The sequence below is a fragment of the Dama dama genome, chromosome 15, assembly GCF_033118175.1.
Source record: "Dama dama isolate Ldn47 chromosome 15, ASM3311817v1, whole genome shotgun sequence".
Classification (NCBI taxonomy): domain Eukaryota; kingdom Metazoa; phylum Chordata; class Mammalia; order Artiodactyla; family Cervidae; genus Dama; species Dama dama.
This window is the reverse complement of record NC_083695.1, coordinates 20,220,511-20,241,014: the sequence shown is the minus strand read 5'-3', so window position 1 is coordinate 20,241,014 and position 20,504 is coordinate 20,220,511. Positions and strand designations below refer to the sequence as shown.

Here is a 20,504-nt window from a genome sequence, read left to right as displayed (position 1 = left end):
AGTTTACCATTTTAACTGATAAAATCAAAATAAAACTGAATACATCAAAATACATTTAAAGCTTAAATTATACTGAACATAAATTTTTATCATTCAGAAGGCACTCGAGTATCTCTCAATATCTCAGCCCTCCACTTTTTGTATAATATGCAAGAGTCCAAATATAAATAAAATTTTCCGGCATCTTTCAGGTGCCTAAGTGTTTCTATTTGTAAACTATTATTCAGGGTATAAATGCTTTTTTTCCCATCCATTTGCCACCTAAAATTTATTACTAGGGAGAAACATCAAACCTAGCAATAATCAAACAATACAAAACTCATGCTAATAAGAGCAACAGTTGTGATGAGTTCATTTCCATAGAAAGCAGAAGAACTATTTACATGCACAGATGGTATATCATCTTTACTTTAAAAAGTATTACTTGGATTGAGGTATTAAAACATGATGCACCATGCCCAACACATAGTGGTTGCTACCTAAATATTAACTAGTATAATTACAGATTAAAAAGTCAGGTGGTCATCCCTAGAGAGTGTCATACTGAGTGCGCTAAGTCAGACAGAAAAGGAGAAATATCATATGACATCCCTTATATGTGGAATCTAAAAAGAAATGATACAAATAAACTTATAAAACAGAAAGAGACTCACAGACTTAGAAAACGAACTTAACGGTTGCCGGGGGAAGGGACAGTTAGGGACTTTGGGAAGGCCATGTACACACTGCTATATTTACAATGGATAACAAACAAAGACCTACTGTATAGCAGATGGAACTCTGCTCAATGTTATGTGCCAGCCTGAAAGGGAAGGGAGTTTGGGGAGAATGGATACATATACATGTATGGCTGAGTCCCTTGGCTGTTCACCAGAAACTGGCACAACATTGTTAATTGGCTATGCCCCAATACAAAATGCTTTTGTTGTTAAAAAAAAGAAAAAGAAAAAAAAATGTGGTCATGGGTTCAACTAGAATTTATCATACGAAGGGAAGTAAGTCAGGAAAAAAAAAGACAAGTACCATATGATATCACTTATATGTGGAATCTAAAATATGACACAAATGAATCTGTCTATTAAACAGAAATAGATTCAGGGACATACAGAACAGACTAAGGGTTGCCAAGGGGGAGAGAGGTGGGATAGCGATGGAATAGGAGGCTGGGGTTAGCAGATGTAAACTATTACATATAGAATGAATAACAACAAGGTCCTACTGAATAGCACAGGGAACTATATTCAATATTGTGTGATAAACCATAATGGAAAAGAGTATGAAAAATAATGTAAATGTACATGTGTGTATAATTGCCTTACTTTTCTGTACAGCAATAACTGACATCATAATTCAACTATGTTCCATTAAAAATAAATTTAAGGAAATAATTATCAATGTCTCAGAAAACAAGCCAGGTGGTTATCACAGTACTTATTACTATTATTCATCCACACTGCTGCTGCTGCTAAGTGACTTCAGTCATACCTTACTTATTATACTTTACAAAACAGTTGTATGGTCTCAAAGTGCCCTTTTGTGAATGATCAATGTAATGTGGGCAGTGGTTACTGTGGAATAAATAAAGTCATAAAGGATAATTTTCCCTTAAAACAGAGGTTTAGTCTTAAGTCACATACATGCTTTGTAGATAGGACTAACTAGAATAAACTATAACTAAGGAAGCTTGTGAAAGTTTTATCATTTACCTTTATTATAAACCACTTACTATGGGCTTTCTCACCCACAGCGCTATTCAAGGACTGTGGGAACAGAGACACGACACTTTCACCAAAACTCCTGTAAAGTTGATCTGGTGAAAGGAAGTGAGATTTTTGTCTCTGACCCCAGGAGTTATCAGCTCATGTTTACAAGCTAAGGGACTGGTCTCCTTGAATGTTGATCCTGAACATCTTTAACTGCTTATATCACTCACATGTGATGCAGTTAACTACTTGCTCATAAAGGTGAGTGTACCAAGTAGAAAATCATAGGTCCCGTTAAATATTACAATGAATATAAATATTGACCGAGCTAAGGAGAGACTGCAGTTGTATGCATGGAGACACGTTCTTGACTTCAGAGGAAGGTGCTTTTAGATAAGGAACCATTATGAAAGTAATGACAAGAAGAAAAAGCCTCACAATTCAGCTTTATTTCTGGGGACTAACTGGTAGGTCTCCTTCCAGGTCATTGGTGTTTCTAAAACAAAAAACTATCTTCCTTTTAAAGTAGAATAAATACATAATTTACACGGAGAAGGAAATAGCAACCCACTCCAGCATTCTTGCCTGGAGAATCCCATGGACAAGAGGAGCCTGGCAGGCTATAGCCCATGGGGTCGCAAGAGTTGGACACGACTCAGCAACTAAACCACCACCACCACCACCCATAATTTAAGTGTACTTATACACTAAATTTCAAAGTATTTACTTTCATGTGGTCAGAAGGTCAGGGTTAGCATTCTGGGTTAGAATTCAGGTTCCTCATCTGCTAACAGAGAGCAAGTCACCCTCTAATAAACTTCACTTGTTTCCCTCATAGCTTAGTTGATAAAGAATCTGCCTGCAATGCAGGAGACCCTGGTTTGATTCCTGGGTTGGGAAGATCCACTGGAGAAGGGAAGGGCTACCCACCCCACTATTCTGGCCTGGAGAATTCCATGGACTATATAGTCCTTGGGGTCACAAAGAGTCGGACACGACTGAGCGACTTTCACCTTCACTTTCCCCCACCTCTCATATTTGAGATAATAATTCTCAAGATGTCATGAAGATTAAATGACATGTATATTAGAGATGCTCAGTAAGGAGAAAAATGTGACAGGAACATAGGCAGAATTCTGAAATGGGTTTTGTGTGTGCATGTGTAGTCCATTTATTTTTCTAGTTTCTGTACGTAGTTTAGCACACTTCTATAGGAGGATGGGGTGGGGAGGAAATGCAGCAATTACAAGTCACTGGCAAAGCAAAAAAACTCAAATCTCAAAAACTTTCTGCCTTATGGAGAGAAGTTGGTGGAGGCTATTTTGTATAATACTTACAGTCAGCCTTGGGGGCTGAGTTATGGGAATGATACAGTTCCTATATGACTGATCTTTGTACTCCGCAATGCAAGGATGCCCTGTGCTGCATAGGATTTTTAAATGGCTTCAGGATGAGTCATTTTACACTTACCAGTGTGTAGAGTTTCACATTTTACAAGACATTTTCCACAGATGTTATTTCATTTAGTCTCAACAACTCTTTAGAAAGTTATTATTCTCATCCTCATTTTACACATGGAAATTTGAAGTGCAATAGGGACTAGCACAGAATTATAGGACTAGTTAGTGGGATGGCAAAAATACAATTCCATTTTCCTACTCTTTCCCTGCTCTGTGCTCCCCTTAATGCGTTTTGGTTTGAGGTCTTTGTTTTCCTTTATTTATTTTTTTACTAGTGTCATGAAGAGAAACAGTTTTGTATTTTTGGCATGACACAGTTGGTCAGGCAAGATAGCCTTAAAAATGCCACGACACATAAATCTTGTCATTTACTTGTAATTAGGTAAAATTGAAGCCTGATATTAACACCTTTTGTAATATGAGGAACATAGCTTATTTTGAACAAATGTCCATTTCACATGCAGATTTTTCCCCAATACAGAATTCCATTTTTTAAAATCAAAAATAATGTTCATTAGACTGTTTTTCTTCTTTCTAGAGGTGTGATACACATGTTTCACAATTAGCAGCTCTGTACTAAACAAAGCCAGACAGAGGCCCATAAAAGCTGTCTGCTGCCTCCTCTCACAGATGCTGAGCTAGACCAGTGAACAGTCATCTTGGTAAGAGAGACTGTGACAAGAAGATGAATGTAGCAACAATTGCGGAGCTCCCAAAAATCACGTTTTCAACAAACCTGACCCACCAACAGAAAACCTAATGAAGGAATCCCCACAGAAAGGATTTTATGCAAACCTGCACAAATACATTTAACATGCTCTAGGCAAAGAATACCTCTTTGTCTATTTCCAACACATGGCCTATATCCACTGTTGCCCAGTCACAAAAGGAACTCTAATGCAAAAAAATTTCCACCTTCAGAGAACTGACAACTAAAAGCACACTCTATGTAAGGCTTCTATCTTTAAATGGGTAACAAAGGAAATGCCAAGACTGGATCCACTAGAAACCGCATCAAAGTCAACAGCGATAACCAGACTACAAACTCAAGACTGGGAGTTAATTTACACTTGTAGCTTTCAGGTAAAGAACATTTCCTGTAGTTGATTCCCACAGCCAAGACCAACTTGGATTTCTCTAGAAAATAGGAACTTCAAAGACCATAAGAGCAGGTATGATTCACAGCTGAGATCAATTCCCAGTTAGTCAAAACTCCATACCGCTGGGCTCCTGAGGCTAAAGGGTCTTCTCAATACCCAACTAAAAGTGATTCGAGCGAAGTCTGCCTGGGGTACTGGGTAAAGGGGTTCGTGATGCAAAGTTATTCCGTGTGGATATCAAAGACAACAGAAATGAGGAGAGGGCCCGGTACAGAATGCTGAACAGCATCAGGCCCCAGAGGAGTCTGACATCTGGGAGAAGCACCTACTCCGGCGGAAGTACTAGAGATCCAGAATACAAGTTTCAGGAGAAACAAAGGGTCTTCGGAGGGTCAGGTCATTTACTTTCCCATTAATGAAGAGCCCCGAACAGGGTCTGTCTTAACCTTTCTGCCACCATTCGCTGGAAATGCACACACCCTCCTGCTTGCTCCGTCAAGACTGACCCCACTGCCTGGAGGTGGGAGCCATAGCCGTGGTCGTTCGGGAAAGCCAGCGTGCAAGACAGTTTGGATAAAGTCGTTCTTAAACCAATGCTTAAGTCCAATGCCCACAGGCCTTACTTAGTTCTCTAGTCTAAAAGCATTTCTTCAAAAGCCAGCATACCCACCTTCACTACATCTCCAGCCACCCGATCTGTAAAGTACCGCAAAGTTGTTGGCTGTTCCCCTGTTAACTCCGGGAATCCGCTCTGGCAACTGTTTTTCATTATCTTTCTACCAAACTCCTTAAAACAGGTGCATGTCTTCAAACACTGGTAGTGCTTGCCCATGAAATTTCTGCCTAACACCTGGAACTTGCCATCCAGGATGACATCCTTTAAACAGCCAAGTACAACACCCTATTCTGCATCCAAGGAGGAGGAGATGGATGGTCCGCACAAACCAAGCCTCGCTCAAGCTTGTTGCAGCCTTAGCTGCATCCTTGGATCGGATCGCCGGAAGGGGCCTCTGCGCCTGCACCGAGGCGGGGCCTCGACTAGCTCGGCGGTGGCCACGTGCCTGCCAGGTTCTGCAGGTCGGTTACCGACGGAAGAGGAGCAGGTTTATTAAATAATAGGGAAAGACCCTCACTAAAGGAGTTTTATGTAAGTATTTCAGAATACTTAATATAAATATCTGAGAAGAGTCTCTAAAACGAATGGCAGTAGAAATGTTGGATGCTAGTGACTGGATTGAAAATGGTGTTATCTTGAAGGAATATTTATTTTGCAGTTTGAAAGTTCTGTGATCCCAGAATATACTATTGGGAAGGAAGAAAAAAAAAAAAAAAAAAAAAAACCCAATTCTCAAAAGTCAGTAGTTTAAAAAATCCAGTTATAAAGTAAGCCAAAGAGATGAATAGATATTTCCGCAAAAAAGATGTAATGGCATATGAGAGGAGATTCAGTATCATTCAGCTAGGTTTAGTCGCTCAGTCCTGACAGACTCTTTGCGACCCCATGGACTGCAGCACGCCAGCTTCCCTGTCCATCACCAACTCCCGGAGCTTGCTCAAACTCATGTCCATCGAGTCGGTGATGCCATCCAGCCATCACATCCTCTCTCGTCCCTTTCTCCTCCTGCCTTCAATCTTTCCCAGCATCAGGGTCTTTTTCAATGAATCAGTTCTTCAGTATCATTAGTCATTAGGGAAATCCAGATTAAAACCACCATAAATTGTCCCTAAAAAGCTATTGAACAAATGAAAATTTTGATAGTAATAATACCAAATACTGGTGAGAACATGGAGGAGCTAGATTTCTCATACATTACTAGCAGAAACATAAAATGGTACAGGCACTCTGGAACACATTTTGACAGTTTTTTTAACATATGACCCAGCAATGGCATTCTTGGGCATTCATCCCAAAGAAATAAAAACTTAAGTTCACCCAAATACCTACAATACCATGTTTATAGAAGTGTTATTCTTACTGGCAAAACAAGCTACTCAAAAAGTCCTTCAATAGGAAAACAGATGAACAAATTCTGGTATATCTATCCAATAGAAATTTACTCAGCATTAAAATGAACTACTGATATATGCAACACCCCAGATGAACCTCAAGAGCATTCTGCCTAGTAAAAAAAAAATTCATTCAATCTCAAAACATTATCTACTGTATGCTCTCGTTAATACAAGCCTCAAAATGACAAAGAGAACAGATTAGTGGTTGGTGGGAGGATGCAAATACCAAGACTTAGCATGATGCTGTTCTATGATATGAAACATCTCTGTATCTTGACTGTGAGAAATTTTTTAATCCTGTGACCTTGGTAAATAATTACCATAAAAGGTAGTCAAAAGTTTTTATACCACTTTTGTGTGGTACAAACCTGAATGTTTAAATACATAGTGTTGGTTTAATTATACTTAAGTACCAATTTTTACTGGAAAAGGTCAGTTTTCATTCCAATCCCAAAGAAAGCCAATGCCAAAGAATGCTCAAACTACCACCCAATTGCACTCATCTCACATGCTAGTAAAGTAATGCTCCAAATTCTCCAAGCCAGGCTCCAGAAATACATGAACCGTGAACTTCCAGATGTTCAAGCTGGTTTTAGAAAAGGCAGAGGAACCAGAGATCAAATTGCCAACATCCGTTGGATTATCGAAAAAGCAAGAGTTCCAGAAAAACATCTATTTCTGCTTTACTGACTATGCCGATCTTTTGACTGTGTGGATCACAGCTGAAACTGAAACCCCAATACTTTGGCCACCTGATGCAAAGAACTGATTCATTTGAAAGACCCTGGTGCTGGGAAAGATTGAAGGCAGGAGAAGGGGACGACAAGGATGAGATGGTTGGATGGCATCACTGACTCAATGGACATGAGTTTGAGTAAATTCTGGGAGCTGTTCTGTGATGTTCTGTTCTGTCTGTGATGGACAGGGAAGCCTGGCATGCTGCAGTGCATGGGGGTCGCAAAGAGTTGGACACGACTGAGCGACTGAACTGACTGACCTGATGCTTAAACATGCCGTTTAACTTTTTAATAATTCATAACTGAGGAAATGAAAGAAACTAAGAAGAAGCAGGATGTCAAAAGGCCAGTTAGTGATATAATAATGCCTCAGCATAAGCTGACCGAGGTGCAAATGCAACTGTCAAAATCTCAGAAAACTTCTTACTTCTATGTGCCTCAGTTTCATCATCTTTAAAATGGTTATGTTAATCATGGCATCTACCTCATCAACTGGTGTGAGGCTTCATTGAGAAAATGTGTTTGAAACCTCCTGGCCTAGCCCATTGCCTGCCATATGTAAAGGCCATAATGTGTGTTGATTCCTATTTCTTTTGAGTTTCTATACTATTTCTCATCTCCCGTTGCAGTCTGATGAGAAATGGCCTGCACTAAAGAGGAGTGATTGCTAGGAGTGAACAGGGTTAATTAAATTTTCCCAAGAAATATGTTACTGAAAAAAAAAAGGTATATTGATTAAACCTTTCAAAATAGAGTCACTTTTAAATAGACTAAGCAAAGTCTGTTTTGTGCCAAGTAAATGATCACCCCCTCATGTGTCTGTCTTGAGGTTCTTAGAGTAGATCCCCATATCTGACTTTTCATTGTCCTCTCTTCTGGGTATTAGAGACTAATAATTCTATTTTCAAAGACAGTTCAGTGAGGATGGCTTAAAATAGAAGGTTGCCCTGAATACCTTTCCTTGTAAAAACAATGAATGTCACTATATTCTGGGGTCTCTGGGGAATTCAGAGAGCGCCAGGCAAGACTCGGTCTCCAAAAGGAATACAAACTAATAGGGAAGAGTAGGGACATCCAGTGTAGTAAAAACTCATCTGGGGATCCTATGGTTTCTTGGAGGAAACTGAGGTAGGAGGAGTGTGTTTGCATTTATAATTTTTTGATGTTCTGTTTCTTGAGGGATAACACAAAGAGACAGCCTTTACAGCAGAATATGGGTCCTTCTTTCCCAGCTCTGCAAATCCATAACCTGAGAACTCCTTGAGGACTAAGGATACATTGTTGTCATCTTTGTATCCCCAGCCCTTAGGACACAGATAGCCTCCTCAATAAAGGTTAATCAAATGAATGAGGGCTTCCCAGGTGACACAATGGTAAAGAATCCACCTACCAATGCAGGGGACACAGGAAACGCAAGAGATTCAGGTTCAATCCCTGGGTCAGGAAATTCCCCTGGAGTAGGAAATGGCAACCCACTCCAGTATTCTTGCCTGAAAAATTCCAAGGACAGAGGAGCCTGGCTGGCTACAGTCTATGGGGTAGCAAAGAGTCGGACACGACTGAACACAGCACAGCACGAATGAACAAACCCTTTAACCTTAGCTGAACACATCAATACCTTTATTCCCTAATTGCTTCTTTAGAGGATGGGAATGAGATGGTTTAAAACACACTAATTTTAATAGCTGACTGCAAGTGCTTTGGGGGCCAGCACCTGGTTGGTTGTGTTCACTGTCACCTCCTTAGAGCTTCACAGACTACCTGACATTCTGTAGGAAATAGACATCTTTTATGTGCATGCATGAAAACCGCCCCTGGTCCGTCCTCGGAGCTCACAGCCTGGAACAGTAAGGAGGAGTTCATCAGGGTATCCCAAGAATTCTGACAACCCACAAGCGGTCAGAAGTCAATTTCACTTCCTCACTCAGCCATTTGTAGAAGGTTGTGAATCTCCTCCTTACTCGGGTCGGGGGGCAGCCGGTGCGTCCTTACGCCCCTTGCGGGGATCCCACGAGCCAAGTCACAGAGGAAGGTAACCCAGAGTCGAGCCGGGCAGCACGTGCAGCGCTCAGGGGAGGAGGAGGCTGGGCTAACGCAGCTCTTAGTCAGCAGCTGGGCTCCGTTTTGAAACAAAAGCCAATGTCCTCCCTTGGAGTCCGCGGCCGGTCAGCTCCTGGGGGGAAGAGAGCCATGCTGCCCAGCCGGTTAGTGGCCCAACTTACTTTTCCAGAGCCTGGGACAAAGGGCCAGCAGTTATATGCGAATGGGTGGGGTGCTGGGGACAGAGGACGTGGTGGGGGGCGGGGCGGGGGAGGCTGCAGCTCGCCCTGCCCCTCCGCTCCCGGCCACTAGCGAGCGGGGCTGGGGTCTCCCAGGCTCGGCGCACGTTAGCCCCCGGCCTCAGCCTCCGAGCCCGCCCCCACCCCCCAGGGTCTGCGTAAAAACTAAGGCACCTTTGCAACCCGCACCCTGGCGCACAGACACACAGGCCCGGGTTTCATGAATGAAATCCAATCGTGCGGATATAAATAGCCGCGAAGGCTGCTAACGTCACAGAGCAAGCGGCGGTCGCCACCGCGGCGGAGCTGGGTGCCGAGCGCTCTCCGTTCCGCCCGGCCAGCCAGCCCGGGAGCCGGGCGGGGGCGGGAGGAAAGGGGGAGGGCTGGGGGACGGAAAGGGGCGAGCCCCTCTGGCCCGGCACCGGGAAGAGCTGCCGCCGCGGCGCGGGGCGAGCCCGAGAGGCGAGGCAGAGCCATGCTGCCTTTGTGCAAAGTTGGGCGGCGGGCGGCGCGCCGCGCGCAGGGGCCCGGCACACCCGCGACCGCGCGCAGTCGTGGCTGCTGCTGAGTGGCGGGGACCACCCCCCACCCCAGCTCCCCCAGCCCTTGAAGGCGGAGAGAGCTCGCGTCTCGCTCGGCTGCAGGGTAGGTTCTGTGTCGTGAGTGCGCTATGCTGTGAAACTTCTCCGAGCAGCCGCCGCGGAGCCCCCCCACCCCGCCCCGCCCCGGCCCCGGCGGGTGGCCTGTGGGGGCCCCGGGCCGCGCCACGCGGCCGGCAGCGTCCCGAGCGAGAGTCGTGGGACCGAGCTGCTCTGGGAGCCGCCCTCGCCTTCTTTGCGAGGCCGGGAACCCTCCCATCAGAGGCCAGCAGAAGACATTTCTAGGAGCGCCTGCACAGCCGCACCCCTAACTTGGAGCTGAGAAAATGCACAACAGGGCACCCTTAGAAGGAGGGCTGCGCCAGGGAGGGGGTGGGGGACGTGCCGCGCCGACCACAAGGCTCTTTTCCTTGGAAGGTGGTGGGGAGCCAGAGGAGCTGCACAGGGGGAGACACTAGCCCCTTTGGCGCTTGCACCCCCAAGAGAGTTGACCGGTCAGCCCACAGTTTGGCGCTCCCCACCCCCAGCCCGGTGTCTATGGAGTCTGTTGTGAGTTGCTGTGACAACAGTAGGAGCTGCCATGAGGGGCTTGCAAAACACCTTAGCTAGTCTCTGCGTGCTCAGGTTTGGGGAGAAAAACGGTGGGGGTGGAAGGGTGGGGTGGGAGGAAGATGTGCAGACAAGGGAATCCAACCCAATCTACAAAAAAAGAAGTGGAAGGAAGGCTCAGCGATGTAAGAATGTATCATTTGATCCTGCTGTTAGTTCTGCCGTTTCTACCCTCAGCAGGATCAAACATCTCAACTGAGGAGCAATGTCAATATTTAGACTTGGACAAGCCAGAAAGTTAGAAGGGAGTGCCAAGCGCAGGGTTTTGACTTGGCTTTGCACGTCAGCACACAAGCTGTGCCTTTCTAGCTGACTGTACACATTTGCTGGGGGGCGGGGGGAATGCATGAAGATTAATATACACACAAAGGCCCTCAGACCTAGGAAGAAGAGAAGAGGCTCTTTGACTTTGAACTCTCCCCTCCCTTCTCCAGCCTGTGCTGTTCCCGAAGCTTTGTTGAACCCCAGCCAGATGCTCAGCTAGAGGCTTCACTAGTTTGGGGCTCCCCCAGCACCCACGGGAGCAGCGCTGCGTGCTTACACTGTACAGCATATCCCCTCGAAACTGCAAAATGTATGTTACCAGTAGTTTTCATCTCTGTGTAATTGTGTTCTCACTATCAGCAGACATAAATACCAATAGCCTGTGTTTGATTTCAGCAAACAACTAGGCTTTTTGACTAAACGCTGATAAGTTTGTTTTAAAACACTGTTCAGAAATTTGAAGTTATGTTTCATTTCTGATAACTTTGTGGATGCCCGAGAGAGTCACTGTTTGCTGAAAGAGAAACACAAGCTCTTTTCGATATAAATAGTGTCTGCATACCACTCCACAGGTGGAGTAGGCAGCAAATTATTATTCAAGTAAGTTTTCTCTGAGATTCTTGGATCACATTTGGACATGTTAGTGGGAAAGGAATTTAACTTGTTCTCCACAGTGTGGAAGACTTTGAAAAATCATTAGGAAGCAATGAAATCATTAGTATTCTAAGCTTACACTTTGTTGTCCAACCAAATTTAGAAAGTAGTGTGACTTAAGTACATAGGGCTGTCTGTGGTCAGAGGTAGAAAACAGAAACATGGGTAGTTTGATGTTGGTACAACAACATAACTTATTAACTATACAAATGCAATCATATAGAAAAAACAATCATTTGGACTTTTACTTACAATAATACGGCCTAAAAATGCTATTTTGGAGGAATAGTAGATCCATTTCTTTTACTTCTGTATTGTAAAATCCTTGTAAGGTTTTCCTTGTTTCTATTCATGGTTTTGTGGCTAACTGCCTTTTTTTTTTTTTTCTTTGGTATCATTTCCAAATGCTCAGAAATATATTTTCAGAAATGCTACAAAAAGTTCACCTAGCTATTTCAGGATGTATATGGCCCCAAGAAATGCCATTTTAACACTGACACTTGGGGAAAAATAAAGCAGGTTCTGCTCTTTGGTGGGTGGGGTAGAGAGGAAAACAATGCATGTTAAAAATGTCAGTGGCGCCCCATGTGCTCCAAGCAAGCAAGAATTACAGAGCAATACTTTATAAGGCACTTCTCTCTTTTGTGTAGGTAAGTCCAGCTGTGAGCAGGGTGTTCTGTTCTTCACTTCCAGCAAGCCAGGTCAGTGTCTTTGTGCAAACCCGTGACCGTAGATTGCTGACATATTCTGTCTGATTCTGAGCATGCATTTCAGAAAAACTTACTTGGTCATTTCATTTGTCTTAGAATGATTTGTCTTTGTCATATTTTTTTATTGACTCAGTTATGAATATCACAATTTCCATGATTATTAAAATTATTTTATTTACTCTGTGAGTAAAAATAGCACTAAAATGGGCCTTGAATCAGTTTGTTCTTTATAAGACTTTTCTCTTTCACGTTGGGGATCCAAGTCGTGCCAGGAATAGCTGAAGATACAGGGGATTTGCATGCTTGATCACTGCAATTTTACATCTATCTGAATCTTAGCACTCTAGGGCAGAAAGAAAATTGATACAATAATGACTGATATTTTTGAGCTTGAACTAAAATTCAGGTAATATGCTGCATTCCTTACACTTACGTTCTCATTCTGCCAAAAAGAAAAAAAAAAAATTCCTGTGAGGTGTAACACTTTTTTTGGTCTCCAGAGGACAAGGTGACGAATTGAAAGTTCAGAGAGGTCAGGTAATAGGTTCAGTTCCTGCTTCTAGTAAATGGAAGAAATTATATTTTTTGAAGTTCTGTCTTAATCCAAAACATAAATTCTCTAGTTGGAAAAATCTTGTCCAAAAGAGAAACTGGGACCAAGGAAATTTAAGTGACTTGCCTAAGATAACTTGGTAATTACAGCTTATGTAGTAACATTCAATGACAAAGGTGTTACAAAAGAATAAATTCCATTATTTTTAAGTAAAACAGCAAAATATTAAATATTCATGTGTACTTTATGGCATGGCCCTGTCAAAAATTTAAGATTTTTACTATGGGGGTCTCTGGTTTTAAGGATCTTACAAATAGATTTTAAAAGACAAGATATTAAACATTCATGCAGGAAAAGTGAGAAAATAACTCAAGATAATGCACGCCCTGAACTGAGGGTCAATGGTACATTCACAAATTCACCGTATTCTATCCTGTGGGACTACTTTGCAATTCATGTATGGATGGGAAAAATTTTCCAAGCACATTTTTGTCTAGATAGATAATAAAAGGGTAAGAGTTTAGAGAAAGACAGAGTGTAGAATTTCAAACCAAGAGGGAGAGATTATGCATTCATTTAGAACTGCTAAATTACAGTATCTCAAACTTGAGGTGTTATTGCTTGAAAAGCATTGAAACAAAATTGTAAGCTGTCTGAATCTTCACAGCATCACTAAGAAAGCATTACAACTTGACCTGGTGGTTAAGAGTACTGGATTCTTTCTGCAACCTCAGTTTGTCTGAAATGTGCCACATGGATAGATTTGGGTACCTAGTAAATAAATACCAATTTAAGTCCTGAAAATGGCCAATATTTAAAGATTAAACAGGACGTTTTCCGTTTTTGCCAGGGTTGACAACCTTCTCTTCCCCTCTTTCTTCCTCCACCCTTATTTTTGTAGAATAATGTGTAAGTTGTTAATCCTTCTCAGAGAGTATTATATAAAGGGATAATAAAAAGTAAAATGGGAATAAATTACCAAAGAAAACCTTACTGTATCTTCTTTTTTAATGTACTAATACCCCCAACCCAAGCTAATAACCCTAAAAGCTTAATTAGTTAAAAGATACTTTTAAGTGTTTAAAGGATTATTATAAGCTGTCTTATAACAGCTTTGTCCTATAAAAGTTGTTACATAATGTATCATTACAAAATAGATCATAATAGCTCTATTAGATTGGGAAGATCCCATTACAGGTTAAGACCTCATTATCAACTGATATTTGCTTAGCTGTGACAATGGTATGTTGTAAATTATCCATATAACAACTATAAACCTATAATTGCTTAAAGAGTAAAATTATACTCTGAATCATATAATGTTTCAGAGTCATATAAGGCCTTAGAATGAGAAAGGTATCTCTAAGAGTAATTTAATTAGCAACCATTTGTTTGCTTTTTTGAACTTTAGAGGCTTTGGTTACTATGCTTGACCTCTCTCAAAACACTCCTGGAAATACATGAAATTCTGCTGTCTTTCACTCAAGAAATGTACCTGTAGAAAACAGGAATTTTTTTTCTTTAGACTTCTCATTGGTCTTCCTTTTTTCTTTTAGAAAACAGGCAGTTCAGTCTCATTCTTTGAAGGCCTTACTCTGGCTTCACCTAATAGGGTTCAAAGAGTACAGATTATTTGAATCTGGTTCTTGTGTTCATCTTCTTTTCTCTACCCAGGCTTCCCATCAACCTCTCGACACGGAAACAAAATTTGGAGAGGGAAGGAAAGATAAGTCATAAAAAGTGAGGTGTATATAGAAAGGGAAAGGGGTGGGAGTGTGTGATTCGTGGGGGAGGGGAGGAGAAAAGGAGAGCTTTGCCTGGAAAGGCAAGAGGCAGTCACCCGAACAGATGGGATGTGTATGGACAGGTTATTGATATGTCAGGATAAAAATTGTTTAGGGTTTTTTTTGTTGGGGGGGGCGGGGGAGGCTGGAATTTATAAACAAAGTGAAGTCACCTCCTCCTAGAATCTTTTGTTCCTCGTACACATTGGACAGAAACTGAGAAATGGGCAAATAAAGACACTAAAATGTGAGTATGACAACCACTCTTTGATGTCCCAGGACACTCCTGCCCTCAGATACTGCCAGCAGCTGTCCCATCAAGCACATCAACATGTCCAATAAGGTTTCATCAACTAAGGATGAATTAGAAAGTTTTACAAAGAAGGAAACCAGATGGATGCCTGCAGGTCCACAAGTGTGATAAATTTCTCATCTCTGCACCTGATGTTATTTATTGCATAGACACAGGTTAATGGCAAGTCCCCAGTGCTAATGGGGTTACAGTCTCAGTCCCCATCCCTCCGTGGAGAAATTTCCTTGAAACTCTTTGTCACCCAACCTAGTCCAGACCCCTAGTGACTGCTGGAATAACAATAACCAGTATTTACACCATGCTGCTTCTAGATGCCAGACACTTGACTGCATTACAGATAATATTCTTTATAAATTCCAATTTTATGGCAGCAAAAAGGAAACTCAGGTATATTAAGTCAAAGAACTAATTGGAAGTAGAGCTTGGATTTGTACTGAGATCTAAGAATTTGAATATATATTTAAGTATATAATGGCGGGGGAAGCACTTTAGAATATTCAATTCCAGGTTATTCTTGCAGACTGTAAAAGAAGTAATTATTCCTGTAGGGTTATTTTTGAATTTTATGTTTCTTGTTTTGTATTTGGTAACTTGAACCACACAGCAGGGTTGTCTGTACAGATTGTTAATTCTTCAGGGCATCTCTAATATACTTTGATGGAAGTCATACTAGTAAACAGTTGAGTCATGGAGGGTTGAATCCTGGACCCAGAGAGGTTCTCAAAGATCCTTAATCCAACCTCACGTAGGTGAGAAACCATCTACCATCCAGAGAAGCAGTACAGCTCACCCACTCTTCTAGTTCACAAGTGACACAGCTGGGGCTGAACCCAGGTTTCCATAGCCCAGTCCAGGGCGCAGTTCTTTTATGTAACACTGCCTGAAACATGCACACCTTCTAAAGCCTCCAACTTAGCCAAAATTGCAGCTATCAAGTTGGAAGTATATCTGAAACCTAACATTCATCCAGAAATGGGTTACAAGGGGATTCCAGCAGTGTAAAGATATGGTGGGTCCTAGGAGAGAACTTTCCCATCTTCACAGACACCAATACAGACCAGACTTCCTTGTATTCGAAACTTAACTACCCCATACTCTGATCCCTTTCAGGCTGTTTTTGTCGAGATGCCTGTTTTCATCAACTATGGAGATTTTTAATTTTGTCTATGGATTTCTGGCTTTTTATTAATCATGTGACACGGGTGACATATTTCTTTGCAGCTCATTTTGCTCATCTGTAAAATGGAGACAATATCACCTCCATCAGAGGATTATGAGAATGCTGTGAAATCACACATGTAAAACAGATATTAAGGGGGTCTTCCCTGATGGTCCAGTGGCTAAGACTCTGTGCTCCCTCAGTGCAAGGTCTACCAGTTCAATCCCTGGTCAGGGAACTAGATTTCACATGCTGCAACTAAGAGTTCACAGACTGCAACTAGAGATCCCACATGCCACAACTAAGACCTGGTACAGCCAAACAAATAAATGATAAAAAAAAAAAAAAAACACAAAAAACAGTAGGTGTTCAACAAGGGTGAGTTTTCTTCTTAGCCTTGCTGAAGTATCTCAAGGGAAAATGTTACAACACATTAGAGCATCCATATCATTTTGCTGCTAAATGTTCTGGAGTCATCTGAATTCTGACACTGCAAGGGATGATTATAGTGACCTTTTGTCTTGGGTGAAAGCGGACCCAGCTGTGTCCCTGAGTATCAGTAGCCTTGTCAGAATTAAATTTGTCTTCTTCACACTCTAGGGTTGCTGAGGTTTACATGAATTACTTTATTGCTTCAGTTTCTGCCTCAAAGTAATAGCAAGCTCCTCTGGGAGATACCTGGCTCTCATGTCCTTTCAGACACTTTTTATCTAAGGTATTTTCCACGTAGACCTTTGCATCTCAAAGCAGCTACTGTGTTTTCAGCCAAATAACTAAAATATTTTTGGAGAACATTGTTGCCAGTAAAACATTTTTGCTTTCAATTTCAAAACAAGTGAGCCTTTCCTCCCATCATTTCAATTAACTCTAGTATTGAATCTTTCCTGGGCATTGACTGTCTTTTCTTTCTGTCCCAGGTTGCTAACTGATATGTTGATGGGAAAAACATAAGCACTGCAATTTCCCCCTTTCACCCTCAGCTCTTGATAGCTACCGTGGCCTAAATTGCATCTCTGGGAAATGTTTCATCACACTCCTCTCTCCAGCTGCCACACTTTATCATGTGGCACTTGCGGCCCTGTTCTGGGTTTTTGGATCCAAGTCTTTGGCAACATTTCTTATTTATTACATACTCGGAGGAAAGCTCCTGATAAGATTTTTATTCTAACTTGTACTCTTCCCCCCTTTTTTGAAATGAATAATCCACGTGGCCTAGAATAGCCTTTACTTTCCTAGTGGCTCAGTTTCCCTTTTCAGTGTTGGACAAATGTGTGTCGCAAGATGCATGTCCTCTTCAGGTTTGTTGTTGAGTCACTCAGTCGTGTCCGACTCTGTGACCTCGTGGACTGTAGCAGCCAGGCTTCCTTGTTCTGTACTCTTCAAGTGTAGGCTTAGCTTTTAGGTGTTCTCCCCAGTGCTGTCCTTCATTTGGTATGAGCTGCTTAGAGATCACCAATTGCTAGATTGTTAGTAGTCTCAAACCAGTTATGTGAGTTTCCATTCATAGCAGGGAGTTTATTTTTAAAGCGGTGCTTCCCAAAATTTAATGTGCATAAAAATCACCTGGGCATCTTGATAAAATGCAGATTCTGATTCAGAAGTTCTAGAGTGAGGCCTAAGATGATGCATTTCCCAGGGGTACCTCATCGATGCCAGTGCTACTGGTCTGAGTATCATATTTTTAAGTAGGGAAATATACTATACTCTGTAAAGTATAGTCATTATCTTATGCTGAAACTCATTCCTTGGAGGCTCCCATCTTATTTTGTTGTCTTCTTTCTTAAATTATATAGAGTCATAGAATCTTAAACGTGAAAGGTTTGTGCTGGTAAATCAACCTGCACTCTGGAAGAGAAAAGGAATGCACTTATGTGCATACATAAATTGATTATAAATTTTACTGACATAAAGAATGGATGTAGCATACTATTTATAAATAATAATAAAGAATACTCTGTTGTAAACTCCATTTAGCTAATTGGGTCTCACAAAACACTTAACTGGTTTTTGAGAACTCATTTATCCATGGTCTACCTATGGTACAGTTGATGAGTGCAATTCTCATATAAATGTTGGCTGATATTTTTCCTTATGTTAATGAATAAGACAAAAGTGAAGTAACAAAGGCATATGTCAGACTGTATTCATTCATCAAAGATATGAATGACTTCTTTGCTGAACCAAATAATAGCTTTTAAATACTGTAAGGATATTTCCTTAAATGGGTTATTCATATATAACAGCTACACACATTACACCCTTTTAAGTTTAATCTGCATTATTAACATTTTAAAGTCATTTTCTTAAGTCAGGATGACAGAAAAATAAAGCAAAACCTGATGTGGAGTGGTTGCCAGTTTCACTAGTGTAAATACTTCCACCGTGGCCAATTTGAAACCACCATTGTGACTGAGTGTGGAGCTGGAAAGAGATGGTAGAGTAGCACATTGTTATTGTTTAGTTACTAAGTCGTGTCAACTCTTTTGTGACTCCATGGATCATAGCCCGCCAGGCTCATCTGTCCATGGGCTTTCCCAGGCAAGAATACTGGAGTGGGTTGCCATTTCCTTCTCCAGGGGATCTTTCTGATCCAGGGATTGAACCCACATCTCTTGCATCTCAGGCGAATTCTTTACCACTAAACCAGCGGGGAAGCCCGCAGTAGCACATGGTTATATAGTATTTCCATTATACAGATAAAACTGGAATAAATAACCTCAAAATATACTTTGGCCACCTGATGCAAAAAGCTGACTCATTGGAAAAGACCCTGATGCTGGGGAAAATTGAGGGCAAGAGGAGAAGCGAGCAACAGAGGATGAGCTGGTTGGCTGGCATCACTGACTTAATGGACATGAGTTTGAGCAAACTCTGGGGGATTGTGAAGGACAGGGAAGCCTGGCATGCTGCAGTCCATGGGGTCACAAAGAGTCCAGCACAACTTAAGGAATGAACAACAACAACAAACTTTAAAATACAGATAATAGTAAAATGTAGTAGAATAAATATTATTCATGTTAGGGCCCAGGAATCTGAGCTTTAAACTTTTGTATTGAACTGTATCTTGTTTAAACAAATATACACAAATCATAACTATATAACTTAAAGAATTGTCACAAACTAAACACACACCCCCATCTAACCTAACCAGGACCTACATATGGAAACACAACCTTAGCAGCACCCAAATCCCATCTTAAGCCCCTATTCAGTCACTGTCTGATTGAGGCAACCACTGTCTTGACTTCTAATGCCATGGATTAGTTTTGCCTGATTGTCAACTTTTATATAAATGAAATCTCTTTTGTGTCTGGCCTCTTTCAATATTATGTTTGTAAGATTCATTGTAATTGTATACAGCTGTATTTCATCCATTTTTAGCACTGTATAATATTCCATTGTGTGAATAGACCTCAGTTTATTATTGCTTTATCCATTGTACTGTCAATGGTCTCTTTCCAGATGTTGGCTACTATGAGGAATACTGCCAAGGACATTCTTGTGCAGGCAGCAGTATTTGAAACAAAACAAATTCCCCCCAGTGATTCTAAGGAGCAGCTGATTTCTTGACTGCCTTCTCTACAATTCCCTCTTCTGCCATTGATTTTTCATATGGTGTGATTAAGTCTATTGGTTCTTTCCTGAGAATATACTTTTAATACCTTAAGTCATGAAACTGTGTGCTTCCATTCATTATAGCATGTTTTCCTGGCTCTTTTCAATATAGGTTTACCATCACCCCCCTTTCATCGAGACATCTGCTCTTGGGCGCTTTAAATAGGGATGAGATTTGGCCTCACATCAATAGCATGGAGGAATAATAGAGATGGTGGAGATGGAGCCAAGGCTAAATTTGGCAGCCAATCATTAAGGCTCCTGGAAAGAGGCTTCAAGGAAGGGAAATTGTTTCCCTTTGTGTGTATCAAACAAAAATCAACAGTAAACCTTTGGAATATTTCAGATTCTAGATTTTTTAAAAATTGGTTTATTTGAAGTGGACCAGGGAGTCTTTTCTGCCATGAGAACGGATATCTCTCAAAGTCGCACGACTTGATCTGGAAAGAGAAGAGAAGGAGCTTTTCCCACGGGCTTGTTCCTACACCTGGTGTAGCTCTGCTGCATTGTTCTAGGCTGAGTGGCTGTGTATTGGTGTTTGCATCTATTGAGATGTTAGTTCTTTTGACAGAAGTCAAGAGCGCTGAATGACCAGAAGCCCCAAGATGATACTGTTAGAATGGAAAGACAGGTGCTGGGAGCAGCAAGGCTGTTTCCTACCTCATGAAAGGCACGTCACACACAGCTTTTACCACATGCGGGGAGAAAGTATAGACACTAATTTCACATAATGGAACAAGAGTGTGTTCCCATACACATAAATATTGTAGTCCTTCATTTTCTTACCTCCCCACCCTCACATTTTTGTAAAACGTCTTTGTTATAAAATAACAAACATGTTTATTATTGAAAAGATGGGATGTGTAGATGAGAAAAAAGAAAATCAATTCTAATCCTAGTTGACATCAATATTTAATGTATCTATATCCCAAATATTTCTCTGTATATTTAGGTA

General features: G+C 41.5%; 1 protein-coding gene across 7 annotated transcripts in view; it reads left to right on the top strand.

The window, feature by feature from the left end:
- Positions 1–20,504, top strand: part of RHOBTB1 (Rho related BTB domain containing 1) — a 136,519-nt gene that overhangs the window by 51,620 nt on the left and 64,395 nt on the right. For 2 of the 7 annotated variants that reach the window (XM_061161598.1, XM_061161592.1), the window contains exons 1-2: positions 9,798–9,934; positions 12,066–12,116. The gene's annotated coding sequence lies outside the window, so the exon portion shown is untranslated. Of the gene's footprint in view, positions 1–8,951; positions 9,043–9,797; positions 9,935–10,931; positions 11,072–12,065; positions 12,117–20,504 lie in introns of those variants that run through there. The other 5 variants (XM_061161595.1, XM_061161593.1, XM_061161594.1 and 2 more) reach the window with 5 other exon arrangements.